This window comes from Eulemur rufifrons, chromosome 29 (assembly GCF_041146395.1).
Source record: "Eulemur rufifrons isolate Redbay chromosome 29, OSU_ERuf_1, whole genome shotgun sequence".
In the NCBI taxonomy this organism is placed as follows: Eukaryota; Metazoa; Chordata; class Mammalia; order Primates; family Lemuridae; genus Eulemur; species Eulemur rufifrons.
In genome coordinates this window covers 54,190,337-54,215,723 of record NC_091011.1, presented here as the reverse complement: position 1 = coordinate 54,215,723, position 25,387 = coordinate 54,190,337, and the positions used below count along the sequence as shown (strand labels likewise).

The 25,387-nt window shown below is 33.5% G+C and overlaps 1 protein-coding gene across 1 annotated transcript in view; it reads right to left on the bottom strand.

The window, feature by feature from the left end:
- Window positions 1-25,387, bottom strand: part of PCLO (piccolo presynaptic cytomatrix protein) — a 360,664-nt gene that overhangs the window by 301,880 nt on the left and 33,397 nt on the right. The window lies entirely within an intron of this gene.

Genomic DNA, 25,387 nt, shown 5'->3' with positions numbered 1-25,387 from the left:
TCTCTGACAATCAGCTATTTCAACCGTAAAACTGAAATGGCAATATTCACTTTATATTACAATGGTAATTTAAATTGTGTCTCCTAAAGTAATTTTCATAGAGTAAACAAAAAATCAATATTGTACTGGATAAATTTCTTATCGAAAAATATATTGATTTGTTGCTTATAAGATCCTGTTTTATATATAGCTAAAATACTAGTTTTGTTCTCTTAAATTAAAAATCTTATTTTTTTAGCTCTCTTTGGTTTAATAAATATGGTATAGTATAAATTGCACCCACTGACAACCTAACTCAACTTGTTTGGTTCCTTGAAAATTACTCTCCTCCTTGAGAAATTTTAGTGATGTTAGTTAATCCATATAAAATGATAAATTATCTATGTTTTTATGTAATTTTAAACTAAATACCCTATTTAAATTTTCTTTAGAATTCTCTGACTCACAAGACAGCTATTCTCTGTACAGAAATATAATTTTAGATTGAAAACATAATTATTAACACAAAGTCTACTAATTGGCAGTTGATGGACATTACTTAACTAATATATGTGGAAGGGAAGAATAATTTGAATGGTATGTGTTTTACTTTTGGCACAAGAAACTGTGACATTTCAATTCTGCAATGGCTGAAATCTGTTGCTTCTAAGAATAAATCTTCCAAAATTAACTTTGCCAATCACGAGGCAACCCTATCTCACACTCCAAAAAATTCCAAATTTGTTTATTTTGGGATCATTCTCTCCAGAGATATTCTGAAGTCTAACATTTCTGAGTAGACATCTAAGTGGCTTCACTGATAAAAGCTTAAACTCAAATAAACCCACACTTTTTTTTCCAAGGAGATTATGTCACTACTTCTTTCTGTGACTCAGAATCAAAAGAACATTGTAATTTTAATCAAGCTAACAAGTAGACCTGAAACAATTCAAAGAACTGCATTTGGTACTTTAATAACTAGAAGAAAGTTTTTGTTATAGTTGAAGAATTGTTATCTGCCTTGTAAATTCAACCTTGACATATTTCATTATGATTTTTCTAATCACTTAGAATGAATAATTATTTACTTCTGATTGTGCATTGTATAGCAGCTTCTATAATTATTCTAAGTGATGAAAAGTGTTTCTTGTAGAAGAAAATATGATATATTATATCCAAACCTTATACACTTATTAATTTGCATACCAAAAAGGCATGTTTTATTTTCTTAGTTAAGCATACTAATTGAACATGTCTATTACAATCTACCTTTCTAAGGAATCTGGAACCTTTATTACATTGATATTTAAAAAACTGATCATTAGGAATATTGTTTGGCTATTTTGAGAAAAATATACCAACAGGTCAATATCATAGATAAAGCTTTAATGTAATAATTTTGGAAAAGTGTCAACATTATGAATCTTGCCAGACCTATAACCATTTGGTTATTTTTTTGCCATTGTTAAAAAAGCAATTATTAATTTAGAGAAGGTGAACTAACTGCAATCCATTCCAATCTTTTTTAACAATGTTAGATGAATTAAAATGAAATTTAAAAACAATTTTTACATTTGGAAGGTTAGGTTATCATGGCAAAAACACCTTTTTAAAAGAGGAGACAAACTTTAGAAGAGATCATAAACTAAAGCAAGAGGAAATACATCAATGGACAAAAACAGAAGTTAATAGTTAATTGGATTTAAAAACAAACCAAATGTTCATCTCTAAGGGAATATATAAATTATATGGAATATTTATAAAATATCCCTCAACACATCAGCCTATCCAACAATTAAGATGAATGAACTAAATATACCTGTATCATTACAAATTAAAATTCAAAATGTTACTATATATTATTTATAAATGCATATATGTAAAAAGAGAGTATAAAACTTGTTTAGAGTGAAAAATACCAAATTTAGGGTGGTAGTTTTCTCTGAGGAGTAAGCAAAGGTAATGCAATCAAAGAGGAATACACAAAGTGCTTTACTTATACTCATAATGAATGTATCTAAAGCAAATATGACTACATATTAAAATTTGACAAGATTGGGTGGAGAGCGTCCCAGTCCATTATGTGCCGCCATAACAGAATACCTGAGACTGGGTAATTTATAATGAACACAAATGTATTTCTCACAGTTCTGGAGGCTAACTCCAAGATCGAGGGGCCAGCTTCTGCTGAATGCCTTCTCAATGTGTCATAACAAGGTGGAAGACATCACACGGTGGAAGGGCAAAGAGAGAGCAAGGAAGTGAACAAAAGGGGGCTGAACTCGTCCTTTTATATGGAACCCATTCCCAGGATAACAAAGTCACTCCTGTGATAACAGGATTAATCCATTCATGAGGGTGTTGCCCCCATGACCCAAGCACCTCCCATTAGTCCCCATCTCCAAATACCCCCACATCAGGGATCAAGTTTCTAACACATGAACTTTGGAGGACACATTAAAACCATAGCATTCCATTCCTGGCCCCCCAAATTCATGTCCTCTCACATGCAAAATCCATTCACTCTATCCCAATAGCCCGAAACTCTTAACTTGTTCTTATGCCATCTCAAAAATTCAAAATCCAGAGTCCCATCTAGATCAGATATTGGTGAAGCTGAAGGCATGATTCATCCTTAGGCAAATAAATTCCCCTCTAACCATGAGCCTGTGAAATCAAATGAGTTATCTACTTTGAAAATACCATGGTTGGTCAGGCAGAAGAAAGATATTCCTATTTCAAGAGGGAGATATAGGAAAGGAAGCAGGAAGTAGCAGGTCGCATACAAGTCTGTTACCCAACAGGGTGGACAATACTAAATCCTAAGTCTTGAGAATAATTATCTTTGACTCCATTGCCCACCTTCTGGACACACTAGGGTGGAGTGTGGGACCCTAAGGCCTCAGGCAGGCTGGCCCCATGGCATTGTGGGGCCCACTCAACAGCAGCTCTCCCAGGCTGGTGTTATATGCCAAAGACTCTACAGCTCTGGAGTCTCAGAGGTGGCTCTGACCCCACAGTTCTGCTCGGTGGGTATTGCCCTAGTGGGAACTCTCTGCAGCAGCTCTGCCCCTGTAGCAGGTTGCTGGCTGGGCCCCCAGGCTGTCTGATACATCCTTTGAAACCTAGGTAGAGGCCACCATGGCCCTACAGCCCACTCATTCTATGTGCCGGCAAAATTAGCACCAGAAGTGTACTACCCAGGTTTACTCCTTGTGCCTCCAGAGTTAGTGCCTGAGCCACACTAGGCCTCCTTCAGCCACAGCAACCTCTGAAATGCCTTCAGGGTCACGCTCCCATTTTCTTAATGAATTGCACCTGGATTCCTTCTATATATACCAATGTCTTTATCAAATGTTTGCTTGGCTGACCCCTTACATGCTTTTTCATTCTTTATGTGGCCAGGCTGGGAATATTACAAAATTTTATGTTTTGCTTCCCTTTTAACTATAAATTCCATCTTTAAGTCATTTCTCACTTCTCTCATTTTACTGAATGTCATTAAATGAAGCCACTCAGCTCCAATATGTTGCTTAGAAATTTCTTCTAGGAGGAGCCCAAGATATAAAAGTTTTGAGAATCACAAAGTCACCAAAAATAAGTCCTCAAAATGTTTCCACCTGGACACACACAACAAATGACATTCACATTCATGCATGGGCATTCCAGAAATTATCTGTGATGAAATAAAGCATTACAGTAATTCTCAATGCTGTAAATATGAGAGGTAGAGAAATAAAACTGTGCTCACTAAAAATAACAAGGAGCAAATTTAGTGTAATTTTTGCTGCTCTAGTTAATAACTCTACCCCTAGTAGTTTTACTTACAAAACAAAACAAGCCTATCAGAAAATACATCCATGAGAGTGAAGAGATAATTCTAGCGTAAACTTCAATCTGTACTAATTTATTTGTTTATGAACGTTATTTACAAACATTAGTCATCTATGATCTAGAGAGTTCCATCTCATGTCACTTTTGCCTGGTTCACTCTACCTCTATGTGAGTCACTGAACTTTCTCTAAGGCTCAGAGCTTTTGTGTATGCCATTCATTCCTGCCCCCTGAATTGCTCCTCAGCCCCGCCCCACATTCACGTGGCTTGGTTCTTCTCACTGATCTCCGCTAAATGATCCCCTCTCACAGAAGGCTTTGGGAAAAAACACTTTTAGTAAGGGCCACTTATTTAATTCTTTTTTTTTTCTTATTTCAAATATAACACATTTATTTTTATTTTTTCCATTATTTGTCTCTTCTACAGATTGGAACCAGCATGGCAGGCAAGTGTCTATGTTATTCACTAAAGTGGAGTTAGAAGCTGAGGCAATGTCTGGTATACCGTGAGAGCCCAACAGTTATAGGCTGATGAAATTATTACATTTGAAACACATTTTTAACCTATGTCTCACAAGTAATTACAAAAGAGGTAGGAACTCTTACTTCAGCCCTTGTAATATATGTATATATTTTACTTTTGCTTTTCTTTTACATTATTCCATGAACAAGATTCTTCACTAAGATATTAATACTACACAAACTACATCTGAGATTTACCTAATCTAGTTTTCATTTACAGTCATAATGATATTAATGAGGCACCCAAACAAAATCATACCATGGCTGAAAAAATTATATCAACTGGCTAGAGTAGCTACCTAGTACTCAAAATTAATATTTCCATTAGCAATCAAAGGAAGCTGATTTTAATTATCTTAAAATATATTCATTTTTTTTCTGAACTCATAATTGAGTACTTTAAAGTTTACAATATAATAGAGGAACTTCTCTGACTTCTAGATTGCTCAGCACCTTCTTAATGTTTTACTAAACTCTACTCTTTCTATTGTTTTTGATGAAGGAAAGAAGTGATAGAATTTATAGCATAGGTCAAAACAAAGACCTGGAAAAAAGCTTCTAAGTCTTGAGTATTGCACTCAACCTTCTCAATAACATCAAAAATTTTGAGAGGTACTCAAATACCTGTCAGTTGAAGGCATGAATAAAGAATGAGCTAAAGCATCAGCAAGAGGCAGAATTCAAGAAGATCACAGTCTTCAGTAGCAAGATCCTTATTATTCCTATTAGAGCACAAATCTTATCAGTGTAAAAATTACTCATATATCACTTTTCATACAAATCAAAGTTCACATTAAGCACATATACACTGAGCACAAAGTATAGGATAAGTTCTATAGTACGAGCTATGGTACAGACAGCAAATGATACTTAAATTTAAAGAATCCATAGTCTAGAACTATTATAACAGAAAACAAAAGATCACTTACAAAAGTTTTATTGATATTGAAAGAATCCACAAACTCCTTATCCTGATAGCTATATGTCTGCACATTTTTTACCAGAAGAGCCTCCATTTTCATAGCATTAGTCATGTAAACATAATACATATACCCCAGAAGCAAAGTCTAAATGTTATGGTCAGTACAATTTAGGAAATTAAAGATTTGGGTTCAAATCTGTACATATTAGTTATTTATATACCTTTAGTCCAAATATATTAATAATACTTAACTCTTACAAACCTCAGTTTTCTTACCTGTAAATCTCATAGGAATATTTTGAATGTAAAATGAGAAACATAAGTTAAAAAAAATAATAAAACACCAACAAAATTCCAAAAATCTTTTAGGCTTTTGGTTCCCAAATAGACTACCAACACACCCTGGAGAGCTGTAGTGAACTCCCTGTGTATGTTTTAATTTTCAAGAGAACCATAGAAACATCCACTGGACACTACACAAAGTGCTACTATTTTGTTGTTTGGATCTAACTATTTAATTAAAAAACTGTTAGATGTTCATTTTTCCTAGGGGAACTATGAAAATATTACTGAGAATTAAAGGTGCCATGAATCAAGAAAGTTTATAAATCTCTATTTCGGGCTGATAAATGATTTCCTACCACCTTCCCTCCTCTCTGGGTCAACAAAGATGTCCTATGTGAAGTTTTTTCTTTGCTTAATTTATATTGTAGAAGTCAAGAAACACCTTTTCTTGCAAATTTAATTTTTAAAGCTAAATTGGTAGGGTCCTTGCTTGTAAGTAACAAAAACCTCATTCTGACAAACAGGCAGGAAGAGGAATTTTTTTGTAAGAACATAGTATAGTCCCCCAAATCATCAGGAAGCTAGAGAAACAGTCTGAAAACAAAGAAGAAAGGAGACCGGACCATAGGAACGAGGGTCAAGGTGGAGATGTAGAAGCAGCACGCAAGACGCTATGCTGGCACTGCTGCTGCAATGGCCCTGCGAGCTGACGCGCTGACCTCCACCACCAAGGGCAAGTGCGAATCCTGCACTGCCACATCTTAGCATCACTGGACGTGCAAAGTCCCTCAGGAGAAGTCTCAATAAACAAGCCTTAGCTTGAATGGGGTGAGAAGGAGAGGCTACCCTTTTGTAGCATGTGGTAAGGCTGTGTCTCCCACCAAAGTTATCTACTGGAGCATTACCCTAAACTGGAAGGATGTCCAGATTTGGCAGAAGCAAAAGGACACAGTAAATGCCCATCACAAAACCTAGAGCACCTCATGGACAACTCAAATTCCACTTTGGCAAAGTGAATACTTTGACTTGCTCATCAAACTCCTCATTTCCCTATATTTTTATGACCACTTATTAAATACTTCTGTTACAATAATTGCTAGTATCTTTTATTAGCTAACTTTTATTAGCCATTTTTGTATGTTTTCCTATTTGACTAGATTATGGGTTTTGTGAGGGCAGAAGTCATGCCACTTTTATTTCTCAAAATTTTCTATAACATTTAAATGTTTAATTGAAATTTTATATGAAATAATAAAACATCCAAATAGAAAGGGAAAATATAAGTATGTTTTCTTTGCTATGATTATTCAGTTTTAATGGATTATAACAAATTTAACTAGGTCAACATTTCTAGAAGAATGTCTCAACAAATAACACAAATTCTTTAGCATATTTATTAAAATAAGTACGAGAAAGTTATAAACACCCTGTATTGAAAGTTCCTCATGTACATTAATTGCACTCAAAATTCTAAGTATTCCCTATGGTAAAAAAAATATATTAACTTTGTTTAACCAATATGATCTAATGTATCAAAATATACGTTTATTAATAGTGTGATTTATCACTTTTACCCAATCTTTTAGAATACTTAAAAATCATCTCTTAGCCTGCAGTTTCTCTCTCATATTTGAGGCACTATACAAATAAAGTTAGTATCTAAATACTTTGGAGATATCTATTCAAATAATGATTACCTGTACTTTCAAAGAAAAAAATATAAAAACAGTAAATATATACATTAATGTAAGCTCTCTTCATCTTTGTCAGTGTGATGATTATTATTATTATTTTGCTTTCTCTATATATTCATATATCTGGGTAGTCATGGGCTGTCTTAATGTGGAACTCTATGCATAACTAAGTGAAAAGAGAACAATCTAATGATTGTACAGCATGATTTTTTTTTTCAATCTAAGTCAGCTTCTATGATATTTTGTCTTTTAGGAATTAAATCCCATCCTTGGTAAGTATCAACTGCTATCGTTACATTAGCCAATAACTGTAACAAGAGTTATCAAGGATTATTTCACTGGTCAAATTCTTAGCCTTGACTGCCTTTGGAAGTACCTTTTGTTTTTCAAAAAATTCATTAACTTAATATATGATCATTCAAAAACATGTCATAACACTGAAAAAAATAAATGTATTTCTTATCAAGAGCCATCCCCCTTTTTTTAAGCATGAAAAATATTTGAAAGAGAAATATACTACTTATTAATTGCAAGTGGATGTGGAAATTTGCCAGAATTACTAAGAAGCTAATAGGTCAGTTGCATTACCATCAGCCAGGTATCTATTGTTTATCCTGTCAGTGACCAATGTAACAGGAAGAGAATATCTCTGGACTTCAGCACTTTCACATCACCACTGTCGTGCCTGGATGAATTTCATTTAGCAACTGCTGGAGTTAAGTGTTGTGAAGAACAAAATTTAATATTCAATCAAGACTAACATGAATCTATTCCACCTAAGTCCATCCTTCTATCATTTGTCAAATATATAAACTACAATAACAACAACATTTGCTTTACTTAGGCCTCAGCTGAGATTTGAACATGATTTAAATTATAAATTAATCATGACCAAAATATCTGTTAAAAAGTCAATCCTTAGTCACACTTAAAATCAGTTAACTTTGAGTTGGCATTTGAAATTTTAAACATAGAAATATACCTGGTTGAGTTCATTAGAAAACTTATTTTTTGGAATATAAATACTTACAAACAAAACTAACCATAAATAATAAGTACATAATTTGAAAGAAAATTTACCACCTATTAACTGCAAGTGGATGTGGAAATTGGCCAGAATATAGATATCTAAATTTCTTTCTCTCTATATATAGAGAAAGAGGGAGAAGGAGAGAGAATATAAAAACAGTACAAAAAGGAAGAACTCTAATGTTCCAAATGATAATGGTTTGTAGATAGTCTTTGTTTTTTTTTTTTTTTGTTGAGACAGAGTCTCACTTTGTTGCCCAGGCTAGAGTGAGTGCCGTGGCATCAGCTTAGCTCACAGCAACCTCAGACTCCTAGGCTTAAGCGATCCTACTGCCTCAGCCTCCCAAGTAGCTGGGACTACAGGCATGCGCCACTATGCCCGGCTAATTTTTTTATATAGATTTTTAGTTGTCCATATAATGTCTTTCTATTTTTTAGTAGAGACGGGGTCTCGCTCAGGCTGGTCTCGAACTCCTGACCTTGAGCGATCCACCCGCCTCGGCCTCCCAGAGTGCTAGGATTACAGGCGTGAGCCACCGCGCCCGGCCTGTAGATAGTCTTTGGCAATAGTTATGACCATTGACAGATGGCTGTAGATAAAGTAATATAATTTATGTAAAGTCAAAGAAATTGTGTGTGTGCATACATGTAACAAAAAATGCCATTTCTAAAAAAACATTGACTTGAGAAAGAAGTCAAAATCATGATTAATGGGGAAAGTATTTTCTTTTTCTTTGCTCTGATTGGTATATGAGGTCCTAAGTCCATATTTACTTGATCACTTTCCATACCACATATGTCAACTGTTTCTCTAGCATACTGCATCTAAGAATCTACCGACCTATCTACCTACTACCTACATACTACCTTTAGTAATTAAAACATATACCAGAGAAATAGAAATACTTTCACAAGAAAAGTTTAAATAAAAATAGCCACTTAAAAGTTTAATTCCTCACTATATGTGCTGTTAAAACTTACACAAAGTTTTATACAAAATTTTATCTTTTAAAAATAATATTGCCCAAATGAAAAGTGAAATATTTTCCGAACACTAGATGCAAAGATGTAATTCTGAGACAGATTGATCTCCATCTGTAGCTTTAAATCATTAAAGGCAGAAAGATATGAATGTTCAATACTTTCATAAGTTATGCTATTTGTCTTACTTTGTAAAACATGTTCTTCCTCTCCAATTTTTTACCTGCAGGAAGATTAATCAGTATACATTACCATTATATTAATCAACTTCTTTCATTAATTTTCAACTGAATCAGGGTGATATCTCAAAAATACACTAAAGCTAGAAATGTCTGTGGCTACTTGAATTGGCTCTAAAATAACTACTTTCAAAGTTTGAACTCTTCTTACCTTGTTCTCTCTGGTACCTGTTCACTACCTCTCCCCTCTTTCTCTTTCAGTCTCCTCAATTTGTTGTGCCTATAAACAATAAACACAGATCGATCGAAGTACCTGTCCTACCTCTCAAACTCACACACCCATATCTATACTGTAACCCTGAACCTTGCCAAGTTGACTAGACCAGACAGTGCCTACAATATTACTAGACGTTCAATGGGTCCCAAGCAAACCCTGTATTAATTCTATAACCTTTCCTTCTATTTTTCTTCTTAACTGATTACTTTTCTCTAATTATATTTCATTCTTAGCCTGATTTCCAAAATATCTGTCTGTGACCATGATGGAGTCAGGGAAGTGGTATATTTCCTGCTTTTCATTGCCACTGTCTAACCACTGTTTTGCTATACAAATGACTCTTCCTCTTTAGAAATATCTATTGTTTAGTTATCCAGCCAATGTATGAATCTGATTTCCACAAACCTTCACCATCTTCCCAAAAGCTTTAATTCTAATGACAGCTCCCTTGCCATCTTATCTTTTGTGACCTTGATATTAATGTGGTTGATCTTTCCAGCTGTCTGGCTTCATGACAAAATGCGTCAGCTCCCATGATGGTTATTTCAGTGATGTTTTAGCCACCTACCCATATGCTACTCCTCTGATGTTAACATTATACTGCTCACATTCTAGCTGATGACTCCTCAGCATGACGCTATTGATAGTCTCTCATTTTCATATACTTTAAAAAGACTAAATACAAAAAAATAAAGAACAAAGTGAAGATAAACGCATCTTTCTAATTCATCTATTTTCACTTGAGAAAGGTCCTTCCAGGTCTTATAAATTAATAATACACTAATAGCAAAAACACATTTTATTTAACACATATTATACATATATAATTTCTATAAATAGTACTCAGTTATGATTTTACTATTTTCATAACATTCCATCAAATTTTTGAAAGGCAATTTTGCAAATGAACTAAGATTTCCAAATTTGGAGCCAGACTGTCTGGGTTAACATTTCAATTCTAAAACTTACATTACATTGGGAACTTAGCCACATACCTGAACTCAGTTTCTCCATCTGTAAAATAAGGACAATAATAATGCATCTTTACATGGTTTTGCATATTTTGTGCTTGGAACCTGGCAAAGTAGGTGCTTAATACCTATTATATATGTATTACATAATATGTATATAATATATATAGTTTATATAAATTACAATGTACCATGTTTTCTTTATGTGACCATGTCTATTGTAGGAAATGCAGGTCTTTATAATTTTTATTTTTACTACTAAAGAAAATGCTACAATAAGCAGAGCCTTTCTTCTGTTGAAACATTTGTTTGGTTAAATTCTCAAGAATATTCTTAACCAGATAAAGAATATAAATGCTCTATATATGCTTTTTAAAAAAATTTTTGTAATAATTTATAATACAGCTATTAAAAGATCAATTTTATCACCATATTGTTGACAGTTAATCACTTGTTTTCCTTAAACATTTCTCTTTCCTTGTCTTTCAAATGTCCACTCCTAGCTTTCCTTTTTGTCTAATCATTCAATATGCTATGTTTTGCCTCAATTCTCCTTCCTGACAAAATTAGGCCATTCTAGACTCTCGGGCCTTATGTTTGCTTTTCTATGTTCTTTTCTTCAATACTATAAATTAATTTCATCACTTCGGTATCATTTCTATTCTCATGACATCCAAAACAAGATGTCAGTCCATGAAATATCTTCTGAAGGTTAGACTTGAGCAATCTGGCTTCCCTCTGAACACCAACATTCCATCTTCCTTAAACATTTCTCTAATTTTTTTATCTTTTTTTTATTTCACCGTATTACAGGGGTACAAATTTTTAGGTTACATATATTGCCTTTGCCCCACCCGAGTCAGGGCTTCAAGCGTGTCCATCCCCCAGATGGTGTGCACCCCACCCATTAGGTGTGAATATACCCACCCCCTCCTCCCCACTGCCACCTGCCTGACACCCAGTGAATGTTATTACTATATGTGCATTTAAGTGCTGGTCAGTTAATACCAATCTCATGGTGAATACATGTGGTGCTTGTTTTTCCATTCTTGTGATACTTCACTTAGTAGAATTACTTATTTTACAATTGCCCCAGTATCCTAAGATAAAAAATCAAGACATTTTATTTATCTTCCCACTTCCACACATCCAGTTAGTTGCTAAATCCTGTCAAGCCCATCTCTTTCCTCAGAGAGAATTCTACACTCTATTTCCCAATATAATCTGGTTCATGCAATAGATTAATGATAAAATTACAAAATATGGTCAAGCATTGAACTGTAAATTCATATGGACTGACCATTACTATCCCAAATAAACAGAATGATCAATTACTACTATTATGTAACTTGAGTTACTGTTTAACTCACTCTCCTTCCTGCTGTGGGATTTTAGATGAATTAATTTTGACGTACATCCATGTGTCAGTGAATTACAATATATATTTATATATGCAGGCCCTGTGACAAAATCAATCAAATAGATACTCCTTCCTTTATAAAATTTTCTTTTGATAAATTCAATTGCTTAGTTGTTGTGTTAGACAAAATTCTAAGGTGTATCACTCCACCCTCAAGATTTCTGCCTTCTGGTATACACACCTTGTTTAATTTTCTCCCCTTGAATGTGGGTGGAAACTGTAAATATGATGGGATATTACTCCACAATTAGGTTACTAATTGGTTAACTTTTGAGCAAATCAAAAGAGATACCATACAATTAGGCTCAATCTGATCAGCTGGGCTCTTCCAAGGGCCTGGGCTCTTTCTTAAGTCAGAGATTTAAAGTGTGAAATGAATTTCATGTGAGGGAAATTCTTCATTACTGGTTTTGAAGATGGGAGAATCATGAGGTCAGGAATGCCAACAGCCTCCCAGTACCAAGTGACTCCAGCTGATAGCCAACAAAGACACCATACCTCGGTCCTACAATCACAAGGAACTGAATTCTGTCAACAACCTGAATGATTCTGGATAGAAACTAGACCTTGATTTCAGTCGTGTTAACACCCTGATCAGAGAACCTTGCCATGCCATGCCATGCCATGCTAGATCTACAAAACTATGAGCTAATAAATGGATATTGTTTTAAGCTGCTAAATTTGTGGCAACTTGTTACATAGCAATATAAAGCTAACACTGTTGCAGAAAAAATAATCAGTTTTTACTTCATAACTTAAATTTAAAGTAATGTGTTTTTAAATGGATTCTATATTTAGATTAAGTTTAAATGTTAACTTTTTAAAGACAGAGAAAATCACATCATTTTTAAAAGCACAAACAATATGATTGTTTATTTCTGTGTAATTTAAGTGACTTCTGTCAAAAAGTGTATTTACAATTTCACTGAAAGTAACAGAGTATTTCCCTAATGAAATGTCTGCTTGTTTTTTTAAGAGCTGAGATAAATGAGTATAAAAGTCTGGGTACTGAGTATCATTTAGCAAAAAAAAAGTCATGATAATAATAAAATTTTCTCTTAATCCAAAGTTCTTAGAAATACAAAAGTGTAAACAACTCATTTAAATGCCAGGAAAGAAATCTCAGACCATAACTGACATGAATTAAGCCATTTAGCCATAAGTTTCGTGAACATTTCTCATGTCAATATATTCTTGTTAGTAATCACTTCTCAGCAATTTTCTTAGGCTTTCCAAATATTCTCATTTTAAGCACACTCATGATAAAACTTCTCACAATAAAACTCTTTTCAAAATCTTAAAGATATTTTACTTCTTTTCATATGTAAAGAAAGTATTCATATTAAAATGGCACAGTCATAGAGAAAAAGCTCATTAAATAAGTAAAAATAGAGGCACTCTTGATATCACAAATGAAAGAACACAGCAATGCATGTGCTATTTTAGTGAAGGCCCATTACTTTTTACCACATTATATAAAGTAATCTGAAATAATCTTTCAAGCTTGGAGTAAAGGTCTTCATTTGCCCTTGAACATCAAAATTCCTTTTATTAAGCAGCTCAAGTCCTCTTAGATGTGAAACTTCAGTCAGAAAAGAATCATTTTTAATCTTGTCTGTTAGCAATAAGTGTACATGGATACCATACATCATCTAGACCCAGCAGCTATAGCTAGCAAAGCTAACATCTATTGAGCTTTACCAAGAGCCATGAACTGTTCTGAAAGCTTTACATATATTTACTTTCTAATCCTTACAATAGCCCCATGAAGAAGGTCCTCTTATCATCATGCCCATTTTACAGGTGAAGAAACCAAGCCAAAAGAGGTTAATAATTTGTTCTGGCAAGATGGCAAGGAAGCCGTTGAGCTGATTTTGAAGCCTAGGTGATCTGGCCCAATTCTAAAATAAAAATATATTTGGAAATTTTTTTCAATATACATAGTATGTGCTTCTTCTCTTTACCTTTTGAAATGAGGCATACTGGGGAAAAATGAGGTAGGAATGTGGTTAAAAATATTTGCAGCTAACCAGATATGAGGGTGACCAATATTCCAGGTTATCTTATTCATCTACTAGTTCTTTAATAACTATATAGGATTAATTCACTTATCTACAGTGATTTTGTTAGCTAAGTGATTTTGTATGCTAAGAACTGGAATAGTGCCTTGGCACTCATGGAACATGCATTCTACTGAGATAGATAATTTTTAAAAAACATAATAAATTAGTAAATTAAGTATTATGTTAGAAGTTAATAAGTGCTATAGGAAAAAGACAAAAAAGGGCAGGATAAGAAAACTTTGCATATGGAAGGTGGGAAACAGGTTATAGTATTAAATAATGTGGTCATGGAAATAATACATAAGCAAATAATAAAACATATAAATTTCTTATTTCTCATCTAAAAAAGCCATCTTGTTTCTATCCTTGCATATCTTAAAAGAAATGTGCAAAGCGAAACATATTCATACTTAAGACTTTTTATGAGAACTTTAAAAATCCTGGCAACCAATATAGGACCTAACTAAGTCTCAAGCCATTTTAACTACAGCTATAATTCTATTAAAGTATACATTTCATTCTACATGCCATTTACCTAAATGCTATTTTTCCTTCACTGAACAAACATGTATTGATTACCTACCATGTGCAGGCATTTTAATAGTCCTCAGGATACTATTAATAATTACTTGTGCTCTGGGGGTTCACATTCTGGTGAGATTACAAAAATAAACGAGAATTGCAAAACCAAATACAATAGCTGACTGCACTATCAGGGAACATGAAGGAGGGGTAAAAAGGAAGTGATGTGAGATGAATCTCAAAGAATGGATAGGAGGTAAAGATGTAGGATAGTGAAAGCATTTGGGGTACATGCGGAGGATGGGGGATTGAAAGCATGTATGATGCTGGTGGCATTGAATATAGTACTACATGAGAAAGGATTAAAAGATTCAGTAGAACATGATAAATAAAGAGACTGCAAAAATAATTGGAAACTTTCTAGAAAATGAATTTTGAGAAACTGAGTCTCCTCAAATAAACTATTCAGAGTTTATTACAGAAGCAGAGATGATAAATAAGCATACAAAGCTCTCATACTGAGAATAAGGAGATAATAGAACAGAGATATATTTAGCAGGTAGAACTGGAAGAGTTGCAAGCCATTACTTCCGGGAAGTGAAGGAGAAAGAGAAGCCCAGAATGACTCTGAGAATTTGTGATGCCTTTCAGTATGACAGAAAACACATGAAGAGGAACACATGGCAAAAAGATGATGAACCCAATGTGAAGCATGTTGAATATGAAATATGTGTGGTAAATCTTAATGGAAATGTTCCCCTTTATATTATACAATTCATGACTCTAGAGGCAAAGGAAAGAATTCTAGGACTGAGAAAATTAAGGTATTAATTAAAATGTATCCATTGTTTAAAATACTATTTTAAACAATATGTGTCAGCACCTATGCTGAGAAGAGTAAGTAGATTATTTCATTTGATACTCTCAACCACACACTGAAGCCATGACTATTACCACCTTCATTCATTCTGGCACGTTTACCGAGGACCACTTTCTTCTGTCAGGCACTACTGAAGGCAATATAGAAGCTGCAACAAGTAGGACAAAGTCCTTGCCCCTGTAAGATGTCTTTCCATCTATGAAAACCTTAGGAGTAGTGACTCTCTGAAAATCATACAAATAGTCAATAAGTGGTAGGACTAGAATTTGAATCCAGTTCTCATTCAAGAATCTAAGCCTTTAACCATCATGTCATATTGTCTAAGAGATTATAGGTCAGAATATTTAATATTTCAATAAGAAGGTAAAAAAGTATAAGAAAGCAATTCAGACTACAGAAGAGAAGCTTCTGGGATTTCAAATAGCTTTGTAAAGACTCACTGTTCTAAATTAGCTATGCAAAGATGAACAGACGATGATCTGAGTATAATTTTTTCTCACATTGGTCTATGTGTATATGTATATTACATGTATTATAAAATGTACACCCTCAACAATACTATTTAATACAATTTGAAAAGTTTCCCTCATCTATTTTGCTTGTTTTTAAATGTACATGGTTGGATTTCACAGGTTTTTTTCATTAAGTCATGCAACTCTCTCTTGTTCTTTTTTCATAAAGACAAAATGTTTTTGAGAGATATTTCTACATCAGTGTTTCCCAACGAATGTCTTCTAGACTACTAGTTCTGCCAAGCAACAATAAAAAAGGATTATGTGATAAAATAAATTTTTGTAATATACTTGATTAAACAAAGTTCCATAAGATTTTGCCTATCACTGATAAACTAATGTATGCAATTCTTACCTCTAAGAGGGATTAAATATAAAACACTTTGCAAAATTTCTTGAACAAGGCACATATTTTTAGTGTAGCATCTCATGGGACTCTACTTCAATAAAATAAAATTTTGAAAAAAGAAACTGTCTTAGATTGTTCAGCCAGGTATATTATCAGATTGCATTGGGACCATTAGTTAATGTATGTCTTTATATGGCATGACAATGCCTTGAGAAAATTGACCCTAGTTAGCTTAGGATCCTGAAAAGTGAGCAAGGTGTTTAAATAAAGGATGATTTGTTTTATAAAAGTCACGAAACATATTCAATCTTTTGTTTTGTATGGCTCAGCTGACACTATTCACTTCTATCTATTTGAGTCATTCAAGTCTATTATTAACAGTTTTGTATAGAACTTGGATAATACCTACCTAATTACTTCTGTATTAAATGTAAGGGTTTTCTCAGGTAGAGACTGGTTATCTTTGTAGTAGTTACGTAATGCAGTATGTTGATGAATTAAACGAGAATGGACAATAAATACGTGACGTATGATAGATGTTAGAAGTCCACGGAGTTTCATGAAGGCCAAATAAATATAAAAAAATGAATAGGCATTCTTGCAGACCGTTTACTCAATGAAATGGTGTATCGTTTACTGAGTGTTCTAATTAGTTTTCCTTTGTAAGTGTGATTCAGATGGAGTAGTTCCATTTTTAGCAGGTACAAAAGAAAAGTGCTTGAGAAGTACTTTGACACGATGAGTGTGGTGGCAATATATGATACATTGAAAAAGGTCATTGTACTTATACAGTTATAAAATAGTGAGGTAAACTGACACTGTGTGAAAAATGTATAATTTTTACTCTGACATGGTTAAAAGGTAATCTAAGTGAAAATAAATCTAGTTTCAGGATTTAAAAGGTAAACTTCACAACCACCATGACCTGTGAAGTTGGTAGCTGTTAGAATCTTATTATAGTATTTTTAAAAATACAGATTAGAAATGCTTTAAATGAACATCTCTTCTTCCTGTGGCTTCCCAGACTGATAAATTAAAATGACATGTCTTCTCACACCTAACTGTCCATAAACATGTTTTCTCATAAATTTTTTAAAAATATAAAAGAGAAGCAAAATGTTTTTAAGTGCAACTTTAACCATTACAACATAGAGATCTGAGGTTATTTTTATCTCCCTATGGTTAATTCCAGGTGTGAGCCATTTTTTGACTATTTCTGCTAGTGTATTTCCCTTTACGACTACACCTTACTTTTCAAAATTGACAAGGCAGATGTGATTCACAGTTCTGTAAGCTAACACACAACATTGTGCATGCCCCCAAATTAAACTTGGTGGTATTTTAGGTCCTAACTTCTTTCCAGGAAAATTTTTATTTTTAAACCATATATATATATATATATATATATGTACACACACACACACACACATACACACACAGATACACAGGTATATATGCACATATACATATATGTATATAAATTTTCCCACATTAATAAATATTAAACCAAAATGCATTATTTCAATTACTTATATGAATATCTAGCATTACGTTTTTCTCAAATAGTAAATTAGGTCTACAGTAAGTAGTATGTAATATAGTAATATACCATGTAAATTACATTATAAGTAGTATAGACTGTCATATTTAGATCAGGAATATTATTTTGCCATCTTATTTGGTGGATTTTGCCATCTGATTTGGTGGATTTCTATAATTCAATAACAGTATAATTTCAGAGTTATGCTAAAAATCTAGCTATCCAGGTACAAGATCAAAGGACTCCTGGGAGATTCACTGCAAACAAGAAGACACCATGACACACAGTCATCACACTGACCAAAATAACTACCAAAGAGGCCCTCCTACCAGCTATAAGGCTAAAGAAACTGGTAACCTAAAAAGGAAAACCCATCAGAATAACAGCAGACTTCTCAACAGAGACCTTACAAGCGAGAAGAGACTGGCGCCCCATTCTCACTCTTCTCAAACAGAATAATGCCCAACCTAGAATTTTTTACCATTCAAAACTAAGTTTTGTATACTAAGGAGAAATAAAGACCTTCTCCAACAAGCAAAGACTGAGGGAATTCATCTAGACAAGACCTACCTTCCAGGAAGTACTCAAAACAGTGTTACACACGGATCAGCACAATAAACACTCACGAATGTAAAATCATCCAAAAGCTAAAGGTCAAAGGACAGATACCACAATGGCTCAAGAGAAAAAACAAAACAACAAAATTCAACCCAACAGGATTAACAGCAATCTGCTCCACTTATCAATTCCCTCAATAAATGTGAATGGCTTGAACTGACCACTGAAGAGACATAGGGTGGATGAATGGATAAATACACACATGCCAAGTATCTGCTGTCTTCAGGAAACACATCTAACCCACAAGGATGCATTCAGACTCAAGGTGAGGGGATGGAAAACAATATTTCAAGCAAATGGAAGCCAAAAGAAAGCTGGTGTGGCAGTTCTGCTTTCAGATAACTTAGTCTTCAAATCAACAAAAGTAACAAAAGGCAAAGATGGTCACTATATAATGGTAAAGGGTACAATCCAACAAGAAGATATAACAATTCTAAATACTTATGCACCTAACTCAGGTGCACCCAGATTCATAAAGCAAATCCTACTTATCTAAACAAAATGATAAACAGTAACATCGTAATAGCCAGGGACTCCAACACTCCTCTGAGAGAACAAGACAGATTTTCCAAACAGAAAATAAAGAAAGAAACAATGGACTTAAACGGAATTGTAGAACAAATGGGCCTGACCGACGTTTACAGAATATTCTACTCAAAAACCACTGAATATATGTTTTTCTCATCAGCTCATGGGATATTCTCTAAGATTGACCATATCCTAGGCCACAGAGCATATCTCAAAAAAATTTTTTAAATGTTTAAAACTCTCAAATCCCTATATGTGTCATTGTTTGTAACTATTATAAAACAACCAAAAAGCAATAAAAGTCATGATTAAATAGATACTAAATTATTTACAGAAGTACATGGGGAGGAGGAAACTATTCATTTTCCTTCGAAAGCTTCCCTACTGGATGGATTGCAATAAGGAAGAACATTATTTTTGTGATTAATGTTATTGAAATAGAGTTTTAAAAGTAAAATGAATGGCCATCAAGAAAAGAAAGGAAGAAAATACAGGACTGATATATTCAATTTCATATATTCTGCATTTCTGAGTCTTCTGGTAGCAACTGATTCAAAAGCCAAAACTTTTCACCAAAAGCCACAAGGATAGTATAAATAGTCCCAAGAGTACTGAAAATAATAGAGGAATCCTTTGGAACCAGAGGGGTCAGTAGAGAATATAGGACATCCAGACCTAAAGGTTGGTATGGCTACAGTATATTATTAGATAGTGCAGATATGGCTTACAGATGATTAGCAAGACCTAGGGATTTTGATCTTCAGGCCAGCACTAGGCATTGGCAGTGTATCTTTGGATGATGAGAGCCCTGAGATCTATCTACTTGGCAGAGCATGCAAAAATAACCAGTTATCTTGTGCAACATATCCAGGTCCAACAAGTTTAAACCTGGAAGAGATCATTAGATTGCAACAAATACAAGAATATTCATGTTTTTCTCACACAGAGAAAAAGAAATATATTCTACATGGCAGTATAATATAGGGCATACATATGTAATTGCCAAGTTAAATATTGAAAAGGCAGTGGTAACAGCAATATTTAAGGAACAAAAACCTTGCACAGTATTAATTGGACTTGAATGAATTCAGAACAAGCCAAAGTTCTTACAGCCTTTATATATTTTAAAAATATTAATTACTACCCACAAAGACAACAATCAGATTAGTGGGGCAAGGATAAAGCCCAAGACCAGGCAAATAAAAAGAAATGGCTTGCACAAAAGATCAGGTGGGAGCCTGTGACCAGTAAGAAAGAATGAGTCATCAAATAACAATACTAACCCAATATTCTAAAATATTATTATTTTAATATATAATCAACACAAAATTATTTTCGAGATATTTCACATTTTTATACTAAGTCTTTGAAATCCAATGTGTATTTCACACTTACAGCATATCCTCATTTGAGCTAGCCACAGTGCTCATTAGCACATATGGACAGTGACTGTTACTTCAGACAGCACATCTCTAGAAAAACAGTAGCATATATGCAAAGAACATATGAATTACATTAGAATATTAACTGATACAACCACTTAAGGATGTGAATAACCTATGACCCAGCAATTCTATTTCTCAGAAGGTAACAAAAAGACTGTAGAAAAACACTGATAGATAGAAGCAAAGATTCAACTCCCACCAGCACCACCACCAATGGAACACTGAGACATCTATCATTTTCAGGGAGTAAAGTCTTTGCATGCATTGGCAGGAATATAATAGCGTTTCTTCCAACAGGAACAAATATGTTTTATACTCTCACTTAATATATATGAAGGCAGGGACATCATTTGATCATTGAATCACACGTTTTCACCTATGAATGCCAGTTAATAGACTTAGCTGGAAAGAAAACTTGTACAATATGCTGGCCTCTGTGCTTCCGAACCTCTAATTCTGCTTCACTCTTCTAAATTCAACCATGTAACTAACATAGTCATTATCCTGTAGGCCCCCAATTTTACCTGGATGTGTAAATTTGCAAATATTTATAAATTTGTTGTATTAAGATCCTAGCAATTATCAACTGACACAACTTATAGGTATGAAAGCACAGACCAAGTGGCACTTGTTATCTGGTTCCCTAGGTTATTTAAACATAGTCTAGTAAAGAGTCCACTGACTCAACCTCTGAAATATACCTTGTGGCTTGACAGTTATATCTCTCTGGTACTCATTCTCCTAATCTCTAAAACATGTATAAAACCTACCCCACACGGTTTTTGTGAGAAAAGTGCCTGGTACAATGCCTCTTACATAGGCCTAGTCAAAAACCAGCCCTGTTAGAATAAATAAAAAGCAGCAGAATGATTGATATCAATTCACCTCTTCAAACATTGTCTGCATAATGTTTTGTCTGGATCATGATTAGAATCATCCATTTACATTTAATGTCTAAAATAAAAAAACACTTCTGGTAATAAAAAATACAAATCAAACCAAAAATATTACAGTATTTTTAGACTTCCAAATTCACAAATATTATTTAAGTTTGGAGATGCTGCAGTGAGAAAGAAATCACATACACTAGTGGTGGCAATGTTAACTGCTATCACATCCCCAAATAGAATCTGATACTCCAGGGTCCTTATTTCTTGGTTTAGTAACCCTAGAACAAATAAGCTTTCCTTGGGAAATAGTTAAAAATACAAGTGTTTAGGTGCAAAATGTTCACCTTGTATATAATTAAAAAGTGACAGCCTAAACCCCTGATAAGAGGTAAATGTGTATAACAAAACATACATCCATAGAACTGAGTAATAATTAAACATTTTTAATGATATTTAAAGTGTTTAATAAAATGGAGGAATGTTATACGTTTCTTGAGATATAGAACTAACATACAGAGCAGAATATTAACTATGTAAAATGCATAGAAAAATGGGAACTAATGGGGAAATTACTTTTTTGTCTAAATTTACTTTTTAAAAATCTCTTTATATTAAACTATTTGAATATTTTGACTATCACTCAATAAAAAAGTAACATATCAAATTTTCCTAAAAATTAATGACTAATTTTTTTTTCTAGAAACCAGCATATAAACTTTCTTATGTCAGTTAAAAAAAAGTGTCATCAGGTGTCCTTCTTTGACACAGATGTCAGAAATTTTCAAGTAGAATATAGAGCTCCATTAGATTTGAAACTGGTTATTGGTAGAATTCTTTTCTCCTTATCGATTTTTGATCATTTTTTTAGCCTTTACTTTCTTATGTATGTGTATGTTTGTGTGTGTATACTTAAATGCTTTTTAGTTTTAGATATATGCGTTTTAAATTATTAAGTAATGGTCATTAAAGCAAAGAGAATATACCATGTATTTGCCAAACTAAGAAATGCAGCATTACCCCACTAGGCCATCTGTGATAATTTGATGGAGAATGCAGAAGCCACTCTATCTAGAGAGCAAAGATCTGAAGGAGTATCAGTTATACCCCTGGGTTTTAATCAGCTCAAAGGGCTCATTTGTTATCTAGTGATAAATATATGCTAGCAACTCCCACATTATTTAAGCCAGGTATACTTATCTTTCCAAGGAAGCAAAATAATGACTCTAGGGCTTCCTGAAACATGAAGAAGCATAATTTTAAGTCTTATTTTCACAGTAAAAAGATACTTTAGAAAAGGGTGGTTAAAAATAATAAAATAAATACTACGAGTAATTTTGATTCCTTTTGCATTTGAACTGAACCAGAATGATTAACACTAGATAAACTGATTGCCAATTTAGGCAGTTTTTCTCAGTATGCTTCCAAATTCTGTAAGACTAGCTCTTTCAGAAAGCCCCACTGCCACTTTTAAAACTCCTTCCAAGACAAGATATTCCCTGAGTTGACAGAAATTAAAGCCTAAAAGAATTTTCTCTTGTACTCAGAGGTTAATGGATTATAGCACTATTTATACAAATTGGACATCAAACAGTTAACCAGAGAAGCTTAGGCTGAGGTCTAGCTGCACCCAGGGGCCAGCAGGCAGCCCTTGGCACTCCTCAGGGGCAGCTGGAATGTTGTGTATGACAGGAAACAACCTTAGCGACAGGTGTGTTTGATTAATGAGGGGGGAAGTTCTCCAACCTATAACAAATTATGATGATCTCTTCTCACCACCAGAGAAAGAGAAGAGCAAAAAGGAGTCAAGCCAGCGTGGCACTAGCAGGAGAAAAAAAAAAAAAAAAAAAAAAAAAAAAAAGCCCTACCTCCTAGTGATTAGGATAGGAAAGGCAGAATCTCATAATAGAGAGTTAAATATGCTCTGTTAGAAAATAAATAGAAATCATTGAATCCTTTCTTGAGAAATACCGTATCTTTGCACTTCAGGCAAAAAGTTTGAGTATTTTCAGAATGTCTTCTCTGAAACTACCACAAAATTACAGTAGTACCCAGCCAAGCAAAAAATATTGGATCACAAGAAAATCTCACAAGCAGAAATGAAGAAAACATAGAAACTGAACATGGATCTAGAAGGAGATTCTTTCCTAAGAACACTGAGATCACACCATGAATTAAGCCTATGAATCATATTTAGAGTTTGCTGGATTTATATACATCTGTATGTAAGTATGTATACGTACATGTGTTTATATGTATGTACAGATGTATATAAGAGCACATACATACACATATGCACACACATTGTGTCACTCTTTTCAACCAACTACTTCTGCCATTTCTCCAAAGTCCTGTGGGTAATAATAGAAACCATTTGAACATGGACTAACTTAACTAACCTTCCTTCACTCCCTTGATGCCAGGCCAGCCAGTGGACTTATCTAGAAACCACCTAGAAACCAGAGGTCCTCAAGACCTTATATTAACTGAAAATTTCGTATAGATTAGCACAGTCAAAATGAGCCATGAATACTAGTCGCTTTTGTTACAGATTGTCTTCCTTTCTGAAACATGATCTTCCAAACTCAAAGAAATTACGGCAGAGCAAAATAATTTGAGCAATGACAGATTGTCTAAATCCCACAGACCATATTAAAATAGGACCTCATCTACACTTCATTTAAATACTTGAGACTATTTAGATTTTCAAACTATGCAAACTGAAATTCCACACACACCCTGAGTAACTCTGCTTTATTCAAGAAATCTCCTTTCCAAATTACTGCTTCCAAAATATAATTTACCAACACACAGAAAATGAAAGATTTCCCTGGAAGGTTTGTTGTCTCTCTACCCAAGGAGCTCTCTTTCCTTACTTTCAAACATTGACAGAATTCTATTAATCATTATAACCCAAATGTATACATATACACATGTCCATATGCATATACATACATAACATTGTAAATTATAAGTTATAGTCCTCAATTCATACTATGCACATGTTATTTTACTGTGTAGAAAATATACTTTAAATGCAGAAATTATAGTTTTGATATTAATGTTGCAGGTTTTTGCAACTATTTCAATTAACTACATTGTGTTGATGCCATAAGGCACTCCATTCAGGGGTATACTTTTTTAAATACATAATACAAGTGTATTGGGGGAAAACAAAAGTTTCCTCTTCGTGAATGCACAATTAAAAACTACTCTTCTAAAAATATTAAAAAATCATGTTTTTTTAAATTTTGCTTTTACCTTGAATCTAAAACACTATAATAATTACAGTTGTTACCACTCATCAAGTACTGAAATAAACCAAATTTTATCTACCTTTAAAATGGATCTTAGTTAACATTATTCATCACAGCTAAAGAAGAATAAAATCTGCATAAGACTTTAGCAACAATACTTTCATATGATGGTAATTAGATCAAAGCAACCTAATGTCTTTTTAAAGTAAAAAATAAAACTTTTCCGTTGTTTATTCTTAAAAAATTATTTAATGCAAAAATGCCACCAAACACAAAAAAACTCTAAAGCTTCTTTTATATAGATGCTAAAACCTATTCAATTTTTCCATTATAATGAATTACAAAATCAAAGACTGTGGAGTGAAATGATTTATAAGTATTTTTGATCTGTATATAAGCAATGAACAATTATTTTAAATTAATTCCCAAAATGTTTATTGAAACATTGTTGTTACTTATCTAAGACAGCAATGATTGTTTAATCTCTTAAGTCTCCTAATATCCAAATATTCTAAGAAGCCTATCATGCTACTAATACTAAAGATTAATTCTTTTATAACTGTATTAGGTAGAAATTCACCATCTGTGTGTTGGTCATTTACATTGTGAAAAATGCATTCTTGTCACTCCATAAAAAAATCCTTCACATTAATCACAGAAATTCATATATCTTTTTTCTTACCACAATGCCTAG